Below are 21571 nucleotides of genomic sequence, written 5' to 3'. Positions count from 1 at the left end.
TAATTTACGCTTCTTAAATTTTCCAGTTTTGAAAAGTATTGCAACTCCACCCTCTAGATCTCCTCTCTTTTGTGTGCATAAAAATTTGCATAAAATTGAGTTACATAAAATCAAGTTACTTTTACATGTATAAACCTATGTTTTGCATATATAAATGGCTTTGAAAATTACCCCCATAGGGGTTGCAAAATGTATGCATGAGTCTTAAAAAAACAACATAATGGAGGTACTATTGGGAGCCTACAAGTCTGATATTGCAGATTCTTGCAGGTACATAAGGAAAATCCATAATATAAAAAGGAGTAAATCAAATGTACTACGTTATATGTTGATATGTGCTGTAATAATTAGATCTAAAAAACAAAACATTGTACCCGCTGCAATGTCAGTATGTAAAGAATGGCTTTGCAGGATTTAAGATCCGGTTGTGCAGTCCCAATAAACTCAAAACGATTTGTAAGTCCAAAGGTAATATTTATTCAAAACGGCAACTCCACTCACCTGGGTGTGGAATTAGATTTAGAGTGCTTTGCTGTGCTTGGTGGCTTATGGATTTACAGGATTTAAACCAGGAAAAGAAAAACAGTTTCTTTTTTTCTGTGGTAGTAGAATTGGTTCCTCTAAGTCAAAAGATTTCAAATTTGTTTTCCAAGGAGTAAAAGATGAATTGTTTACCTACTAATTGAGTGAATTGTATGGACATGTTTCATAGCCAGCCTTCCTGTTATTTCTATTTTCAAGACCTCATATTGTGAGTGAATGGAGCTAGTTGTAGAGGTACAGGAGCTTTTCAGAAGCATTCAGTGTTTCTACCAGTTTGCTCTAACTGTGATCCCAGTTGCCATGGCATTGCTTGATGCTGACAATGACAGGCTACATGAGCTTTGATCCAAGACAGTAAAGCTGATTAGTGCTGTGAGAGAAACTGTTTCCCCTGGAGTCATGGTACTGTGATGGAATATTCACTTGGCCATTATTGACATATAATTATTGTATAATCTGTGAAGAAAACAGGTGGTTGAAGGGGGGGGGGGGGTTAATGGATATCATGTTTGCCTCCTCAACTAAGTTTGGAGCTTACAACTAGAAGAGTGCCACAGACTGCTAAGAAGTCACTAACGATTTGGGTGAGATTTTCAGATATTTGTTTTTAAAGTTGTGAATACAATTTTATGGTCTAGTCTTCAGAGTACTGTGCTGTTCAGTATCTGAGAAAATTAATGGAAGTATTATCAAGATCTTGCTTTAGGTCCTAGCTGAATAGAATATAGGGGCAATGAAAAAATGGCTATTTAAAGTGAGCTTTGTGGCTTTTATATTTTACTAGGTGCATTATATTTGTATATTTCTATATTACTCACTATCATATGTTAAAACATGTTTAAATTCTAAACATGGTCATGTTTGTCCTTTTACTCCTACCCTTCCTGCGCTTAGTATAAAAAAGATATGTGAAATAGTTTGAGTCAAATTCAAACCAAGTTGATTTCACCCTACTATGCATTTGGCTAAGTCATTGGATTTCCATGACACCTAAGGGCAAAATATGGAAAATCTGTCAATCCACAGAAGTTCAAAATAGATATTCCATAAACTTATTAGAGATTTTCTCAAATCCACTGCAGATTATTCCCAGTAATTGACCTATCTCTTAAATTTTTATTTTATTTATTTATTTAAAAACTCTTCTATACTGTTGTTAAGTTAAATAACCATCACAACAGTTTACAAAAAGCACGATAATAAGATATGAGTGGTATAGATTACTAATTAATCATGTGCCATCATAGTATGGTAACAATATAATATAATAGACTATGTGAGTGAGTTAAGCTTGTTTGTCAGGTATATATTAGTCGGCTTGAATTTAATATTAATATGCGTTTGTGGGTTAAGATAACCTCTGGCTTGGTGTGTCCTTATAGATCAACTGTTTTTCTCCTTCTCTTTATAGAAAGCTTGTTTAAAGAGCCAGGTTTTCAGATTGGTTTTGAATATTTTCAAATTTCTCTGCAGCCTTATTTCTAGTGGCATGGTGTTCCATAGTACGGGACCAACCAGTAACAGTGCTCTCTCCCTCACTTGCGTGAGGTGTGCTGATTTGACAGAGGGGACAATGAGTAGAGCCTTATTAGCAGATCGCAGGTTTCTTTCAGGGACATGTACGCATAGTGCGGTGTTAAGCCAGTCTGCTTTTTCATCGTGGATAAGTTTATGGATTATACATAGGGCCTTATATTGTATTCTTTGTTCAATTGGAAGCTAGTGTAGCTTGGCAAGTGTACCTGTTATGTGGTCCCTCTTTTTTTTTCCAGTCAAGATTCTAGCGGCGGAATTCTGCAGTATTTGTAGTGGCCGAATCATGGATTGTGGTAGCCCTAAAAGCAAGGAGTTACAGTAATCTGTGCTTGCGAAAATCATTGCCTGAAGGACTGTGCGAAAATTGCTTAGTGTTAGCAAAGGTTTTAGTCTTCTCAGGATCAATAGTTTTGCGTATCCTTCTTTTATTTTTTGTGAGACGTGTTGTTTCATGTTTAGCTCAGGGTCTATTATTACTCCTAGATTCCGTACTTTTAATGCCAACTCAATGGCTTTAATATTTTTTATTGTGAATGTAGGTTGTGTATGGTGTGTATTTTTACGTTCAAGGTGTAAGAATTCAGTTTTGTCGATGTTTATTACCAGTTCCATCTGGTTGAGGAGCTGTTTGATTATTTCAAAATACATATTAGCTAGTTTCATTGTTTCTTCAATGGTGTTTACAATGGGAACCAGTAGTTGTATATCATCTGCGTATAAGTAGTGTATGATTCAGAGGCCTGCTAGTAGGTGACATACTGGGAGGAGATAAATGTTAGAGTGTTGCAAACAGTGCTGATCCCTGTGGGACACCGGTTAGCAGTGAGAATTTATCTGGAAGTGTATTTTTGATTTGTACTTGGAAACATCTATTGTTTAGGTATGACTCAAACCATTTTATTGTTTTATTAGTGAGGCCAATTTTTTCAGTCTGCTGATTAGTATTCTGTGGTTTACAGTGTCGAATGCTGCAGAGAGATCTAATAGAACCAGTATATAGTGTGTTCCTGCATCGAAGCCTCTTAAGATATTATCAGAGAGAGCTAATAGCAAAGTTTCTGTACTGTAGTGTTTGCGGAATCCATGTTGTGCTGGGTAAAATATGTTGTTACTTTCAAGATGGTTAGACAGTTGTTTTTGTACTGTTTTTTCGATTAGCTTGGCTATTAGGGGTAAGTTGGAGACTGGTCTATAATTTCTAAGGTTAAGGGGGTTGAGGTTCTTTTTCTTGATAATTGGTTTGATTATAGCTCCTTTTAAGGTATCCGGCATTACTCCTTCATCTAATGAGAGGTTAATGATTTTGGTTAGAGTTGAGGTTATTGTGATGGCTAGTTTTTTTTAATTCTAAGATAAGTATGGTGTCAATTGTGTGGGTAGCAGGGTTCAGTTAGTTTATCATTTTCTCGACCTCAGAGGGTGATACCTCCTCAAATTCTGACCAGATACTGACGTCTCTAGTAGGCATCTTAATCTCTTGTTTTGTAGTTGTGGGGATTTTTTTTCTTAGGTTCTCAATTTTGTCTTTAAAGAATAGGGCTACATCATTGCATTGGTTTTCTTGTAGAGTTGAGTGATTGCTTGTATTGTCACTTGTTAGGTTCTTTACTATGTTAAATAGGGTTCTGGCGTTATTTGCAAATTTCTCTATTTTTGAGCTGTAGTATTTCTTTTTGGTGTCTAAGATTGTTTTTTTTGTAGTATGCTAATTGTTTTCTATACTTTGTTAAATTTTCATTTGTTTTGTTATTTTTCCACTCTTTTTCCTTCTTCCTAAGGGTCTGTTTTACTTCTTTGATCTGTTCATTATACCATGGATTATTTAATTTTGGTTCATTAACACAGGCCGTTTTTAGCGGGTTTAGTTCATTGGTTAAAGTGGTGGTTCTATTTAACCAGTTGGTTGTGGCATTGTGGCTATTTGTGTAGTTTATGTGTGTTAATTCTTTACTTAATATTTCTTAAGAATGTCTGTGTTGAAAGGGGGGCGGTATGAGAATTCAGCTGTTTCCCTATTTTGTTTTGTATTGGTCCTGTGTGCTTAATTTGGGAGTTAATGAGGAAGTGTCTGACCATGGGATTTGCGTGTATTCAGTTTTTATGTTTTCAAGGTGGTCACTGTTAATGAAGGTTAGATCTAATGAGTGACCGGCTTTGTGTGTTAGTTTATCTATGATCAGTTTGAAACCTAATGCATTCATGATGTCAAGTAGGGTTTGGCAGGTATTAGAAAGGGGGAGAGCGTCCATGTGAAGATTAAAGTCGCCTAATATTATGGTGGGTTTAGTGGGGATTAAGTGAGTTGTGAAAAATTCTATTAGTGGGGAAATGTTTAGCTCTAGGAGACTGGGTGGGTAGTATACCAGGCATATTTTAAAATGGTTAGTGTCAAAAAGGGCAATTTCGTGATTCAATGGCGATGTGATCGGGATTATTTTAGTTTTAAATATTTTTTCAATAATAAATATTAATCCACCTCCTCTTTTGTTTATTCTTGGGATTGAAAAGACCTCATAGTTTTTATTAGGTATCTGATTTTTTAGAACTATATCTAATTTTTTCAGCCATGATTCTGTTATTGCTATAAAATTACATTTTGTGTCGTATAGCATGTTTGTCATGATGGGACATTTTTTTGTCACTGATTGTGCATTGACTAGAAGAAAAGAAATCATAAGTAGGCTGTTTAATTTGGGACTGTTGGAATAGTTCACTGGAATGAGGTTACTTGAAGTCATATTGTTATTTTCTTTATAGCTATGAATAAATTTGTGTTGTTTCTTTGTGTTGTTTGTGAACTTACCCTTTCTTGTCTTGTTTGAGTACTTACCCTTTCCTGTGCATACTTGGATGTTGCATGCGAAGCTTGTGTTCATTGGCACGGTCATGTTTTTGGGTAGGTGGTGGTCTTTGTCCATTTGTTTTTCTCCGGGTGTCCGAGGGGCTGTACGAAGGGGCGAACAAAGGGGCATGCCCCTTTGGTGCGCCGCTGGCGTGTGCCGCCCTCCAGATCCCAAGCTTGCTTTTATCCTCGGGGTCCCTCGGTGACGTCGGCCACATCACCGAGGGGGGAGGAGCGCAGCCCAGAAGTCCAGGAGGGTTCGGGCTAGCTGTAAGAAACCTGTGGGGAAGAAAAGAGAAACCTGGGAGCTAAAAGGGAGAAAAATCAGTGAGAGAGAGCCTCAGATGTGTCCGGAGGCAGGTAACAGGGTTGGGCATTTGAGAGAAATGAAATAGGAAATGAGATGAAATTTCCTATTTCATTTCAGATCATTTTCAAAATGGAATGAGTTAAATTCCGACAAAATTTTGTTAGAATCTCATTTTGTTTTCAAAACCTATTAAAAAAAAAAAGTTGCCTGTTAGGCTTAGGCATAGGCCTGAGGCTGGGACCTTGCCTAGGGAATAGGACAAGACCCAAAGCACAGGTCCCAGCCTATTCTCTAGCATGACTCTGGTGCCTCAGCCTAAGCCAAGGTCTGAAGCATAGGCCTCACCTAGGCATAAGATGTGACCTGACAAAGGGGCTGCAGCCTACTCCTGAATATGAAACTGGGCTCTCTGCCTAGGCTGAGACCCAAACAAAAGCCCAGACCCATGAATTTTCCAAAAGAACCCCCCTACTTACCAAATCTGACATTGCATCCTGACCTGGTTCTGACATGACCTAGGCCTACACAAGACTGAGACTTTCGCTAATACTAGGCCTAAACTATAGTAGGTCACCATTACCTTGGGCTGGGGCCTAGGTCTTCTCTGCAGGTCCCCTCAGGACTGGGTAAGTGGGGAATGGGGAGGATCCTGGCCCTGGCATTTTTCTGGGTGAGAGAGATGAGTGAGGGCACAGGAATCCCTTGGAGGTCTGATTCCTTTTTTCCCATTTTTTTCAATGCTTATTTCATTTATTAAACTAAAAAAGTAAAATAAACATTTAAAAAAGCAAAATTCATGGGGGAAAGCCCCCCAGAAATGAAATGAGGGGGATATGATAGAGGTATTTAAAATCATGAGAGGTCTAGAACAGGTAAATGTAAATTGGTTATTTACTCTTTCGGATAATAGAAGGACTAGGTGGCACTCCATGAAGTTAGCAAGTAGCACATTTAAAACTAATCGAAGAAAATTATTTTTCACTCAACGCACAAACTCTGGAATTTGTTGCCAGGGAATGTGGTTAGTGAAGTTAGTGTAGCTGTGTTTAAAAAAGGTTTGGATAAGTTCTTGGAGAAGTCCATTACCTGCTATTAATCAAGTTGATTTAGAAAATAGTCACTGCTATTACTAGCATCCGTAGCATGGAATAGACTTAGTTTTTGGGTACTTGCCAGGTACTTATAGCCCGGATTGGCCACTGTTGGAAACAGGATGCTGGGCTTGATGGCATGTTCTTATAAAGCAAACTTTTTCCCTCCCCATCCCTACTTTTTAATAGTCATAGTAAGTATGCACATGGAGGGAGATAAGACAGTTTCAGCTGCTGCATTGTTCCCTGCTAATCAATAAACAATACTAAAGATGAATCTTGGAAAACAATTCCTTCTAGTCCCCTGGTCAGTGAGGGTCTTCTTAGCTCTCCAGGCATGCTGTTTATGGAGGGTAGAGCAACAGAAACCACTGAGAAAGACAAAGGGGAAGAAAATATCGTTAGTGAAACTTATTTACTAAACCTGCTCAAAATGTATGAAAATTTTCACATCCCTACTCTATTATTCTGTCTAGAATGATCAGTACGATCATCAGAACAAAGACGCATAACATGGAACATTAAAATTCTTAATTTTGGACTGGAGAGATGAGCTCTTTTTGAAAAGAATGGAACAACTTGATATGCAGTTGTGAAATGTGAAAGCAAAGGATACATTCAATAATAGATCTGTGCTGTTAATAATGAGAGAGCTTTTTACAGTAGTGACTAGTGAGACAATTATTTGGAAAAATATTCAATCACAGGATGTTCATCCAGAGACACAAGAAGCTGATGTTTTGCTTTATTTTCACACTAAAATATTGGATTTACAATTCAACTATACAAGCACTAATCCTACTATTTTTGTAGGTATGGCATGCCATAATGAGACTGTACCTATACAAAACTCAGAGGAACAAATACTGTCATTTTTTAAAAGATCACTTTAATAGAGTTTAAGAATAGTTTAGTAAAAAATGAGATCTAGAACATGTGTGGTTGACCCTGGTCCCTCTTGACTGGTGAAAAATCTTCCAGACAAGCTTTTTTTGCATGTGTTAAATATTGTGAATTCTTCGATAGCTAAGGATTTTCTGTCTTCCTTACTAAAGCCACAATTATCAGTCAGTTGCTAATTTGCCTTTCTTGTCTAAGATGTTTGAAAAATTGGTTAATAATCATGTAGTAAAACTTTGGTTTCCCTAACTAAAATGAATGTACCATTAAGCTAGGGAGCTTCTGTGTAACAATAAGTTAAAGAGGTTTGAGTTTTGCTACTCATGTGGGAACATGCATATTGTATGTGCTAGTTGTTTATCATCCCAAAGCACTTGCTGTCCTCATAGATTTCTAGTTAGACTTTCGAGCAATCAGGAACTTGCTGCTTCCTGCTGTGTAATTTTTCCTTCTAAACTTATGAGAAAGGAGTAAAGAAGTTCCCATTTAGGGGTCGGCCTCCCATTGAATCATCTACCTGCCTTTAAAGATTGCTTGGACTCTTTTAAACCAGTTTTTGAGATGTTGTTGTGAGAGCCCATTCCTCTTGTTTCAGTGGATCGGGACTTCCCTGTATTGAAGGCTTGATGTGGGCTAAGGAATCCTGCTTATGATGTGTCTGCTAATGAGCAAACACAGTGATAGTTACCTTCTGCAGAAGAAGACATTTTTTTTTCATTAACTGTTTCAAGTTATCTCTTATGTTGGAGGCATGGAAGTTTTATTCTACCTTTCCTGCTTCTTGCTTAAGTTTTCCCATTTGGGTTCAACTAATTTTTTATACTTTGGGCTGATGACCCATAGTATCGGGGAGTCAGTATACCAAACCTTTGGAAGAGGGAAGTCTTTCATCCAGAAAGATAGAGGTGTTACAAATTCCTTCTAAAGCAAGGGATCCCAGTAAAATGCACTAATAGGCGAAACAACAAAAATACAACATAAAAGTAACAAGAACTTTGTTGCTATTGGGTAAAGGTTACTTAAGGGTGTGAGAAGTGCCCACCTGGCACTGCCTAAGAAGTGGAAAGAATTCAGGAAAATACAAGGGAGAGTGACGTACCCTTCTCATGCTGCATGAGGAGTTATAGTATTTAAAGAATATTTCTGGAAGAGTATTAAATCTGGAACTGTGTTCTGATTAAACATTGGGACTGAGTGTATATTCTAATCACCTCCAATGGGAAGTGACCAGAGAATAAATTAGGGAAGAGAAGGAAGATTAAACTAACTTTAATCTGCATAATTTGAGGAAGATAAGGAATTGGAAACAAGAAGGAATTCTGTGTAAATATAGAGCTTCCAGTAGTAGTATCTGCTATCTTATTATTTAACATGGCGCTGGCCGTCCATTGCTCCTACCATATGACAGGGGCCGGCCAATGGCACTGATAGCCCCTGTCACATGGTAAGGGCAAAGGGCAACTGACACCATTTTGTTTACTGGCATCCGACGGCCCGAGAGCGGGAGATCACTCCTGGGACCCCCGCTGGACTACCAGGTTCTTTAGGAAAGTTTGGGGGATTCTAAACAATTAGATTTAAATGGTCGGGGTGGGTTTTTTTTTCAGCTCAAGACAGCTGAAAACAAAAACTGTCCAGACCCGTGGAAAATGGAATTTCCTGCGGGTCCATGATCCCAAAACTGGAACAGATTCCGGCACCCGATTCACATCTCTAGTATTTTATGCCTTTAAGGTAGATGGCCCTGTTATTATTTGTGGTAGTTATGGGTGGATCCTTGGGCCAGTGGCAGATGACCACGCCCCTGGGGGAAGATCCAAAGAGGGACCACCGGTCAGGCTCAGAGGTTGGAGACAGACACACACTAGTTCTTTTATTAAACAGTATATTGAACCACCAGAGGTGGCAGAAGGGAGCTGGAAGCGCCCGGCTGGGTAGAGATGTGCTTCGTTTTTTCCTACCGGGTCGTTTTTCGGTTCGGATACTTCGTGGTACAATTCGGGTTTTCTTGTTTCGTTTTTTCAAAAAACAAAACGAGGAAACCCGAAACCGGGCCGAAAAACGAATCCGGAAACAAAGCTAAAAAAAAACCCCACCCCAAGGATTTAAAATAATTTTGAAGCCTTTTCGTTCATATATACAACCCCCCCCCATCCCGATCCCTCCCCAAGACTTACCAACATCCCTGGTGGTCCAGCAGGGTCCCGGGTCCAATTTGCCCTCCGTGCCCGGTGTGCTACTGCAAGCCGTGCGCCTCAAAATGGTGCCGAATAGCCTGAACTACCATGTCACAGGGGATTTCGGCGCCATTGGTCAGCCCCTGTCACATGGCCATCGGCGCCATCTTGTGCTCCTATCATGTGACAGGAGCTGACCAATGGCGCCGAAAGCCTCTGTGACATAGTATGGGCAAAGGCTATCGGCGCCATTTTGGTTACTGGCAGCCGACAACGAAATCGCTCCCGGACCCCTGCTGCAGCCCCAGGGATTATTGGCAAGCCTTGGGGAGGTCAGGAGTGGGGGGTGGTGTATCAAACCCGAAAAACGAAATTTCCCCGAAATTCGGGGAAATTTCATTTCAGGTTTTGGGGCTTCCGAAACCACAACGAATTAGGAAATGTTGTGCAATTTCCTAATTCGGGCGAAGAACGAAGCACATCTCTAGGCTGTAGTCCCTCAGATACTGGAACAGCGATCCCAGGATGGCTGAGCTGTAGAGAAACTAAATGTAGTGAGTAGGCAGGTATGCAGACTTCCAGTACTGAACCTTGATAGTAACACTCACACAATAGTCGCATAGAAGTAGCCCAGGTGTTGGATTGAGTTTAGGCCCTCGAGGAGCGAGTACCTGGTTCCAGGGGAAAGCTCTGAGAGAGAGATGGTGACTCACTGGTGTAGTAGGCAGCGATGACTTCCAGGCAGAAGAGGTATTCAGCAACCAGTCCGGGAACATGGGCCTTCGAGGAACTAGTACTGGGTCCAGACTGTGACCTGAAAAACAAAGAGAGTGAGGCCCCCGAGGAGCAGATACCCCTGGTAAGTCCGAGGAGGCAGAGTAGCTTAGAATGATTACTTATCCTTGCTAACTCCATTAGTTAGTGTTTTCAGAGACCTTATATATCCGGAACGAATGATGTCATCTCAGGGGTCACCCCTGAGGTTCGCGCCACTGCTGGTACATCAGTCGGGGCTGCGCCGCATACGCGCCCTTAGGCTCTTGTGAATCATGATGGATTGCGGTGTCGAGCCACTCTAAGGACGCCGGAGGGAGTCAGCAGAATGACGCTGCGGCAGCCAACCTTCCACTTGAGCAAGAGGGAGTCGCCAAGGAGGTAAGGAGGGCGGAGTGGAGACGTCGGGCAGCGACGGTCACAACAGGCTCTTTGTATTTCAGACAGAAGTTGGAATAGTATTTCCTCGGTCATTGCCTGCACTCTAGTCAAGCAGCACTGTTGTATATTCCATCATTCAAAGAGGTGGGTAGATTATTTTTGTGAGGTTAAATGTTTTCAGTAGTAGGAACCAAACTCTGGAACTATCTTCCAGAGGTTCTCATACAGGAAGTGTGGCTAGAGAACTTTAGAAAGCAGTTTTACCTCCCTTGTTCCTAAGAAATGATGAGCTGTAGGAAAGGTATAATGAAATTTGATGGCTTCTAGGGTCTTTCATAGAAACATAGAAAATGGCGGCAGATAAAGATCAAATAGTCCATCAAGTTTGCCCAGCAATGTGTTAAGGGTTGTAACTGCCACGCCATGCAAATTATGTCCTTCCTTCTTGTAACAGTTTAGAATCCTTTCCCCTCTTAAGATCTGAGAATTTGTTTAGAATTTGCCGCTATTCCTTACCTTATTTTAGCTCAAACTATGATTAAATGAATGATTTTTGTTTAGGTTTGTATTATGCTTATTTGGGTTGCATAATTTATTATGAGCCCAATATTCAAAACTAAATGTTTATGTAAGTTAGCCCAATAAGACTTATCTGGCTAACTTCCATGGGATATTCAGAAGCTCGACTATGCTGTTGAATATCCATGTAAAAATCGCCTTTTGGCTGGAGAAGTTATATCCAGCTAAGTTAGACCTGCTTTATGGTAGATCTAACTTATCCAAGTAATTTAATTGCATAATTCTGTATATCAGCACTTATCCAGCTAAGTTAACTGGATAATTAGTGCCACCCTGCTACATCCATTGCTCACCCTTGACATATCCAGCTATCTACTGAGCCAGATAAGTGACTTATCCAGCTAAGTGGTGACCACTGAACAAAGCCAGATAATCAGTGGCTGCCACTTAGCCAGATAAGTTCATCTGTATCCAGCTAAGTAGCCTCTAAGTATTTTGTATTGTAATGATTTTACCATTGTACACTGGTTTGGACAACCAGGTAGTATATCAATGATATAAAGAAAGGTATGAAGACAAGGCAGACTATTTATTGAGAATGTGCTCTAATATTTCTTTTTATTTCATTTCATTTCATTTTATATGACACTTCCCTAATTTCTAACCATATTTCTTTAGATGTACACTCTATCTCCACCAGTGATTTCCGTTTGGTTGGAACATAAGCATTTTTGATACTTAAATGAGGCATTGTAGTGATTGAAGTATAGGCAACCATTGTTCACTTCTTTCTCTCCCGGCTGTCAGTTTTGTGCTAACCACACCTCTGTTTAAGTTTTTTCATTAATTTAGATATATTGAATGAATTATCCAGTAGAGTATAATTAGAAGTTTGGTTTTATGTGTTTGCGTAAGAGAATCACAGTATCAAGTTTTTTAAATTATTTTTTCATTTTGTTTTTTATTTCTTTGATTTTAGTGTCTTTCATATCAAGGTAATTTCAGCAGATAATATTTTGTATTTGAAAAATGGACAATGAATTATCATGAAAGGGAGAAAAAAAACATTAATCCATGATGTTGAATATCTGCCCACTTCATCCTCTGGTTTATAGCTTTTAGTGTGGTGTTAGAATTCACTAATCAGCTAACACAAAAAGCCTATTAATGTGTAAATCTAAGTATGCTGAAGGTAGTAGAGGGATTAATGGTAGAATATTCATTATCTTGATGTGAGGTAAATTGAAGAAGCAATTATATACTGCAGAATGGACCTGGAGTAACAAATTTCATTTGCTAAAAGGAAAAATTGAGTTTTAAACTTTCTTGCCAAACTGATATTAATGACTACACTATAAAATGAAGGGTTAAATTGTTGCTTAACCCTTATAGCAAGTCCTTAAAAGGTTGAAGTATTAAATAGTATACCTATTGGTGCCCATGCAACACATGGTTTAACCTGCACTACTTAATGTTCGATTTAATGCTCTGTAAGTGCACCAAATATGGAGGTTGATGTACTAAGCTGCATTGTGTGCCATAAAAACATTAGCGAGCCAAAAATGCCAATTAATGTGTGTAAATTCATGTACAAAAGTAAGTGTACACTATTTGCTGATTTTTCAAGCATACGGCAATTTAAATTGTGCAAAGTGCAATTTATGTTTATTTAATTAATCATTTCTATAGGGCACACAAATGACCACAGTTTAGAAGCCCAGCAAGCATAAAAATCGGCACTTACGCTCATGGTCGGTCCCTGTGCACGCTGCGCGCATTTTCAAAAGGGCCCAGCCACGTGCGTAGGTGCTGATACGTGCACAAGTGCCACACCCTGAAAAAAGGGCAGGTCGAGGACATGGTCTGGGTGGGGAGGGGCAGGCCAGAGGCTGGCTGGGACAGTGACCATTAGCCGCTGTCCCAGGGAAAGGTGTGCCGGCAGCCGGCTGGCGTGTGTACATTACTTCTGCTCCTGAGGAGCAATAAGTAATAATAAAAAAAAAATTGAGGAAAGGCAGATTAGGTTTAAGCGGTGGGGAGAAGAGGGGAAGGGGAAGGAAGATTGGACATGGGGTTAGGGAAGTTCCCTCCCTGTCCGCTCCTTAATTGGAGTTGACTGGGAGGGAACTGGTGAAGGCCCGATTCTGTTGCTGCACGTACCTTTGCAAAAAATCACCCCCACTTACGCATGTGTGTGTGGACAAAGGATTTTATGGCATGCACACGTCGGCACATGCATGCTATAAAATCTGCAAGTCCATGTGTGCGCACTGGGAACCGTGCACACATGAACGCTAACGTGCATCTTTTAAAATCTATGCCTATGTGATTTACAGAAAAATCCAACAAATAATCAAAAAATACTTTTTTACAGAAATAATAGAATACAGCATAGTCATGATTGAATATATAAATACACTTTAAAACATTTTAAATAAGTATTCAATATAATGAAGCCCAGTCCTAGGTCCGACGATGGGGCCCATCCCGGAGGCCGGGTCCCAATGCCCGGGCCACAGCCTAAGGTCAGGCTTAGGCCCAAAGCAAAGGCCTTACAACTCTGTTGATGCTGTCTTTCTTCTTTAAACTGATGCTGAGTGTGGGATCATGACAGTTAATTAATTCTGGCACAATCACCCCAGCAGATGGAGCTTTAGATGTATGGCATTGTACAGCCTGTGTCCCAGCCCTGTCCGAGCATCAGGCTCTGGCCTAGGCTGAGACCCTATTACAGAAAACTATGCCTTTAAGGGCAATATGATATTATAACCAACACGCAGAATAAATGCATTTGCCAGATTTCAATTTATAAATGATTTTATGGGACCATCATATAAACCCTTTAGTTACTATCTTTCAGAACATAAATTATGCTCCATTGATAAATGAGAGGGGCACACATTTAATCATAGGTCCATCTTTAGACATTTTTTTCAAACATTTTTCAAACAATTGTGATCATAAAAAAAGTGCACTACTTCCCTGTTTTTTAAGTTACTTCAGGCCCAACACGGTACCATGTTTCGCAAACTGCTGCTTCAGGGGCTGGAATCAACATGTATTCAATCAAAGTCTTTTCTTTTCAGTCACATTTTTTATTTTCTGCAAAACAGCAAATGTAAACTTAGATATCTCATTATTGGAATATGCCAGGCCATAGCGGTCTCCAGCCTAGGTTGAGGCTGAGGTCAAAGCATCAGTCTTGTGAAGGCCAAGGCCGAGGGCATGGTGACCTACTGCAGTCTTGGATTATGCAAGGCCGAGGCTTCGACCTGGGCCTAGGCCTGATCTGTGTATCTCCATTGGACTAGTTAAGTGGGGGCCGAGAGGATGAATGGTGGGGATGAGATGCAAGGCCTTTGGAGTCCCTGTTTTCTTTTTTTGACTGTTTTTTAAAATGTTTGATTTGTTTTTTTTGGCACAAATGAGACGAGTTAAACATCCCATGAACCAAAATTCATGGGGAAAATATCCTCCCAAAAATGAATCAGAGATCAAAAACAATGTTTTAATCCCTGCACACCTGTAATCTCTGCCCAATTTCTAATTTTTCTACTATTGGAAAAAATGTTAGAGAAATGGATAGCAGGTGAATATTTAGATGATAATAAGGTGCTGATAGTTTCCAACTTGGGTTTCAAAAACATGGTGGAACTGAATCTTTGTTAGTGTCAGTGCTTGATTTTTTATAGGGGAAAGATGTAGGGGGTGACTCAGTACTTAAAGTATAAATGAATATATCAGCTGCTTATGATTCAGTGAATCTTGAGCTATTATTTGCACGATAGCGAAGGTTAGGAATCTCTGCTAAGGTATTGAGATGGTTTACTTCTCTCTTGACGATTAGAACTGAGAGTATAAAGATTGGGCATAAGGTTTCCTCGTGACAAGTGATAAAATCAGGAGTGGCACAAGGGTCTGCATTGACCTCTTTTCATAACCTTTATTTGAGCACGATTGGTAAAGCTTTTCCAGAAATTAGATGATAGATATTTTATTTACGCAAATGATTCACAATTTTTTGTTTTATCATATAGTCCAGATGAGGTATTGCCAGAGAAGAAATGTAAGGAATATCTGGAAGAGGTACAATTGTGGTTAAATAATGGATGTTTGTTTTGAATGTTAAAAAAAATACTGTTTTTTGTAATGTAAGTGGATATGGTAGTGAAGATGCAAAGAAAGAAATATGTGTTGGGGGAGTGACTATTCCAATAGTATAAGAGGCTTATAATTTAAGGGTACTCCTAGATTCTCGATTAACAATGAAGCCTCAAATACAGATGGTAGCTAAAGCAGCATTTGCTTGTTTATGTTTGGTTTGACAATTAAAGCCTTTTATTATCTGTGTCAGATTTTTTGACAGTGGTTCAGATGATAATAATTAGCAAAATTGATTATTATGGCACTTTGTATGTGGGATTATCACAGAAATGAAACCTCGCTGAACAACCTCCTGCAGTTGATCTCCTGCCGGCGCCATTTTCCGTACGGAAAATGATTCGCGGCGGGAAATCGCTCCCTGACCCCCGCTGGACCTCCAGGAACTTTTGGCCAGCTTGGGGGGGCCTCCTGACCCCCACAAGACTTGCCAAAAGTCCAGCGGGGGTCCGGAAGGACCTCCTGCCATCGAATCCTGTTGGTCTATGGCCGCCGCCATTTTTCGGCGCCATTTTGGAAAATGGCGCCGGCTGAAGACAACAAGATTCAATAGCAGGAGCCCGTTCCGGACCGCTGCCGTTCCGGACCGCCGCTGGACCACCAGGTAATTTAAGTTATTTGGGGGGGGGTTCGGGAGGGTGGGGGATTTAATTTAAATGGTCGGGGGTAGGTTTTAGCGGGTTTTAACGATTTTAGCGGGTTTTAACGATTTTAACGATTTATCACGATATTTTACCCCCCCCCCCAAACGGCAACAATACGATTCCCTCCCCCTCCCAGCCGAAATCGATCGTTAAGACGATCGAGGACACGATTCACATCTCTAGTGTATATTCAAAGGTACAATCATGCTGCTGAATATTCCCAGCTATCTTAAAGTTAACCAGTTAGGTAAAACTAGCTAACTTTAAGATAGCCCTACAACATGACCAGAGTTAAAATTATAAGTTAATCGGCTAACTCCAAATAGTGGAGTTAGCTGCTTAACTTATCTAGCTAATTCTGCTTCTCCCCGGGATGGTCCCTGTAATGCTCCAAATTATTTGGCTAAATTCTAGCTGGATAACTAATTACCCGGCTAAAATTTAGCTGGATATGGGCTGAATATAGCTGGGTAAGCCATTTGGGCCTGGATTTTCTAAGGTCGCAGACCTTAGAAAATCCGGCGATAACAGGGGGCGGGCCAGTGATAGCCGGAAGCGATCGCACCTCCGCATTGCGATCGCTGCCAGCTTTCGCACCCAATAGCGCCATTGTAAAAGGTGGTGCTACTGGCGCAAAGCTGGCGGCGAAAAGGGCCATTACCTTTTTCGCCGTCAGTGACGTCTTCGCGGCATCCGCCCCGGTGCCGCCCCGACTCCTCCCCTTCCAGTGCGTACGCCGCTCAGAACCCGCCTCGATCTAGGTATCACACGCAAAAAGTCCCTTTTCACATGCGATCCCTTTTGAAAATGACCCCCTTAGATGGATAACTGCTGCATTATCTGTCTGAATGATATTTAAATATGAACCTCTAATATTTGCCACCTTTTAAAAAGAAACATCAAGAAATGTGTTTGCCATCTTTATTCTCCTTAAATTTGTTGAATTTGATTGATTATCTGGACAAATTAGTGGATGATGAAATTATTCCATCCACTCTTTTAATAAATTTGGGACTGAACTCCAACCAAAAGAAAATATCTTCCACTAGCAATAAAAGCCCATCCAAGGATGGGGAAATACTGTGAAATGTAGGAAGTGCACAATTGAAATGTGTCATAGTAGAGAGTTTATACACTGAGCTTGGGTGTTCTGTATGGTGGCAGAGATTGACTATTCAGAGGGAAAGAGAGGGGAGCAGAGCTCAATTTCAATATGTGGTAGCAGAATGTGGATTGGACAATAGAAAGAGGTGCAAACCTGGAGGTTGAAGCTGAGCTGAAGAGTACAGGGAAAGAGGTGCGTAGCTCAATTCCCATATAGAAAAATTATGTTTCAAAATAAATTACAAACAAGGAAGAGATAGAATTTATTTTGGATAATTTAAATATTCCTGTTTATATTTCTGTTTTATTTTTAACTTTCAAGTTCAAATCTACAATTCAAGAATATTCTTGTTTAAGAAAAGAATGATGTACCACAAAGACAGAAAAACAAGAACTTAATAAGTAAAAAAAAAAACCAATAATCAAGCAAATCATCATGCCAAGACCTCATCATAGGAGAGAAATACAAAGGAAAAAAGATTTTAATGAAATTCACAAGATCAAACTAACTTGGGCCTTCCTAAAGCCAGACACACTGAAAGGAGCAATCATCAAACCAACAATCAAAAAGAAAAACATGGACCCCCAGGTACTAGCAAATTACAGACCAGTGTCAAACTTACCTCTAATGGCCAAATTAATCGAAAAAACAGTACAAACGCAGTTATCTGAGCACTTAGATAATAATAATATCCTTTATCCATCCCAGCACGGTTTCCGTAAGCACTATAGTACTGAAACACTCCTACTAGCATTAACGGATAATATACTAAGAGGGTTCGACAACGGTAAACAATATATTCCTATATTATTAGATTTATCTGCAGCTTTTGACACAGTGAATCACATAATACTAATCAAAAGGCTCGAAGAAATAGGTTTGCAAGACAAAACAATCAAATGGTTTAAATCATATCTAAATAACAGAACATTTCAAGTTCAAATAAAAAACACACTATCCGACAAGATTACCCTGAAAATTGGAGTCCCACAAGGATCAGCACTATCTGCTACACTGTTTAACATATATCTTCTGCCACTATTCCATCTCCTCACTGGACTTGGAATCATACACTACATCTACGCTGACGACATCCAGTTAATCTTACCAATCGATGAAACTATTGAAAAAACAATAGGCCTAGCCATGATGTACCTTGAAATAATAAAACAACTTCTAAACCAAATGGAGCTAATAATCAACATTGATAAAACCAAATTTATACACTTAGAAAGGAAAAGCATGAACATTACACAAACCGCAATATTTCTCAATAACAACCAACAAATTGACTTAGCAAAGAAAGTTCGCAATCTCGGAGTAATAATTGACAATAAAGGACCGACAAGTGCCTGCGGGGAGGGCCCCCTTAACAGGGCGCTTGCCGGCAGAGCGACTGCCCCCCCCCCACTACCCCCCCCCACCCGCGGAGTCGTCCTACCTCGGCGGCCGGGTGGAGGGGGGCGGGCTGGAAGCAACGCTGCGAGGGAGGGAGCGCCGGAGCCGGCCGGAGGCCTCGCGGGCCGGCGCATCGAGGGCGATGACGTCATCGCGCTGCGGCGCGGTGACGTCATCGGGTGGGCGGGCGCATGCGCGCGAATCCTGGCCCAGGGTCTCGCGGGACTTCGGGTGCGAATTCGGGCCCGAGATCTCGCGAGACCTTGGGACTTAAAGGCAGGGCGAGCGCCGGACCAGGCCCTTTTTCGCTGGCCGGCGCTCGCGTTTGGAACGGAGTCGGAGGAACTCAGCCACGATCACGCGGTCGGATTTAAAAAAAAAAAAAAAAAAAAAGCGAGGGAAATCGTCGGCAGGCACTTCGGGCGCCCCTCGACAGGACCCGGAGACCTAAAGCGCCGATTTTAAAGGCCCAGCGGCTCCCGGAGCGGAGGAGGAGCCCGGGACACGTGGGGTGAGTCCCGTGGTCGGCCAGGATTGCACGGCAAGCGATCCCAGCGCAGGAGAGGAGCGGAGATCGCACGGATCGCACGACAAGCGGTCCCAGCGCAGGTGGAGAGCAGAGATTGGGGTCTGGAGAGCACTGAGGCAGCTGGGACCTGCCGGAGACACCCGGAGGCGAACGGAGGAACGTCAAGCCCTGCGCCTGCGCAAGGACCCAGAAGGACAGAAAGAGCCCCTGGGGCACAGGGAAGACCGCAGCGCTGAGCACCACAAGCAGCAGATCTGACTACCGGGAAGCGCAGCCATCCAGCCAGGATTCCAGAGACTGCATACTGAACTGTGAGTACTAACCTCAATCGCCCCCCCCCCTCAAGACCGTGGGCCGGCTTGCCTTGCACGGGTCTGGGAAACGATATTGACCGAACGTCGAGGGGGCTGCGGATTGCGGGAGCCGAGGGAAGGCGTCGCCTAGCGTGCGGACGGAAATGGCTGGTAAAGGAGCAAAGACAGCCCCGGAACCGAGGCAGACAAGGGGGCGCAGCCGGCAGGCGAAAGTGGCGGAACCACGACCTGCGAGGACAAGGAAGCCTGATGGTGATGGAGAGGGAGGCCAAGGCCGCGGAAAACGCCCTAGGACAGACAGAGGCAAGACACAAAGAAAGGGGCGAGCGGAGACCGGCAGCGGAGACAAGAGTGCGACAGAGAAGAACGCGAAGGGGCGGACACCGGCGGCGGATACCATAGGTGGGGCGACGACCGGCGTTGCCGGGGACACGACCGGAACACTGCCCGCGTCTTGACCGTACAGTGCCCCACCATGGGGCTGGCCCGTCTGGCCCCCAACGGGGCCCTCGGGAGCAGGGGCAGCGTCATCAGCAACACCAGTACAGGGAGCGTACCCCTACAGCCATAACGCATGGCAAGCCTCAATGTACCCTCCATGGTGGCAGGTCCCACCTCCTTGGTACACACCAACAGCGGGGGGCAACGCCACAGCGGGAGCCCGCGCACATGGAGCGGAGGCCGCCGAGCAGGTGGCGACGGAGAAGGACATACCCAGCGGGGAGGCCGGAACAGAGAGTAGAAACCGGCCCCCGACACCGCGGGAAGCGGAGGAGCGAGCCGAGGAGACGGGAAGGCATCGCGAAGCAGCGGCGTCGTCGGGAGACGCAAAAGGCAAGAGGACTAAACGAAAGAGAAATAACGGTGACTCCAGTGAGGAATCCTCCGAGGAGGAATCCGATGAGAGTGAGGCAGCGGCTGACTCCCCGGTCAAAACACCGCAGGAGATAGCGTCAGCCGCTGCAGCCGCAGTAGCCCTCCCCAATTTGGCAGAGCTGTGGGAGAGCGTGCCAAAGGTGTTACGCAATAAGATAAGGAAGCGTGAATATATTGATATTTTCTCAATATTAGAGGGCAGGAAAGGGGCGGCCGAGAAGAAAAAGGGAAAGAAAAAAGGAGGACCAGAAAGAGGGGGAGGTAAAGGTGCCCAGGAACATAACTAATTGGACCAGGGCATTCTTAAGAATGATAAGCGTCATAGGGAGGGAGGATCCATCCCAGTACGCCCCGATGCTGAGTTATGCTGATTCAATATTGGAGGCCTATAAGGAATATCAGGGGTGGTGCTGGCTGAATTATGATGAGAAGTTCAGGGACAGAATGGAGGAGAACGGGAACTTGTCATGGGCAGCACAGGATGTAGGATTGTGGCTACGCCAGATGACCAGTAAGGTTATGGAGGCAGGTGCCTCGCGAAAATCTGTTCGGCCGCATAGCGGTGCGGCAAGCGCGAGCAGCAATTCGTGGGGGGAAAGCGGTAACAACAGGGTGTGTTGGCGTTTCAATAAGGCGGGGTGCAGTTTCCAGGACTGCAAGTTCAAACACATATGTTCATTATGTGCGGCACCGCATCCGGCATCGAAATGTGCGAGGAAAGGTCAGGGTACGGCGGCGGGGAGTAATGGGAAAGGGAGGTAAGGAAGTATTTCAGAAGGCACCGTCCCCGGTGTGTGTGGCAGGCATGCTGGGGTGGTTAGCCATATACCCCAGGAGGCGGGAAGCGGAACAGTTGAGGGAGGGCTTTGAGCAAGGTTTTAGGATACCTTTCCAAGGGACGGTTAAGGGCATTAGTTACAGGAATTCCTCATCGGCAACAAGATTGGCAGACATAGTGCAACAGAAAGTGGATAGGGAGATCGAATTGGGCAGGATGGCGGGACCATTTGCGGACCCCCCGTTCGCGGAGATGATGTTGTCACCGTTGGCAGTAGTGCCCAAGAAGGAACCGGGGGAGTTTCGGTTGATACAAAACCTCTCCTTCCCGACGGGGTCCTCGGTGAACGATGGCCTCCCAGCGGAGGCGTGCACCGTTCAATACACGTCATTCGACGAGGCCGTGGCGTTGGTCAGGCGCTGCGGGGGAGGGGCCCTAATGGCTAAGGCGGATATTAAGTCAGCCTTTCGGCTGCTCCCCGTACACCCTGACAATTTTCCCATATTAGGTTTCCAATTTCGGGGTTCGTACTTTTTTGACAAGTGCATGCCTATGGGGTGTTCGGTCTCCTGCGCTTACTTTGAAATGTTTAGTAGTTTTTTGCAATGGGTCTTACAAAAAAGGGCAGGGACCGGTAATGTGGCACATTATCTGGACGATTTTCTATTCGTGGGCCCGGCTGGCACGGACACA

The sequence above is a fragment of the Rhinatrema bivittatum genome, chromosome 7 (assembly GCF_901001135.1).
Source record: "Rhinatrema bivittatum chromosome 7, aRhiBiv1.1, whole genome shotgun sequence".
NCBI lineage: Eukaryota > Metazoa > Chordata > Amphibia > Gymnophiona > Rhinatrematidae > Rhinatrema > Rhinatrema bivittatum.
The sequence above is the reverse complement of the archived record's forward strand: the minus strand, read 5'-3'. Positions refer to the sequence as shown.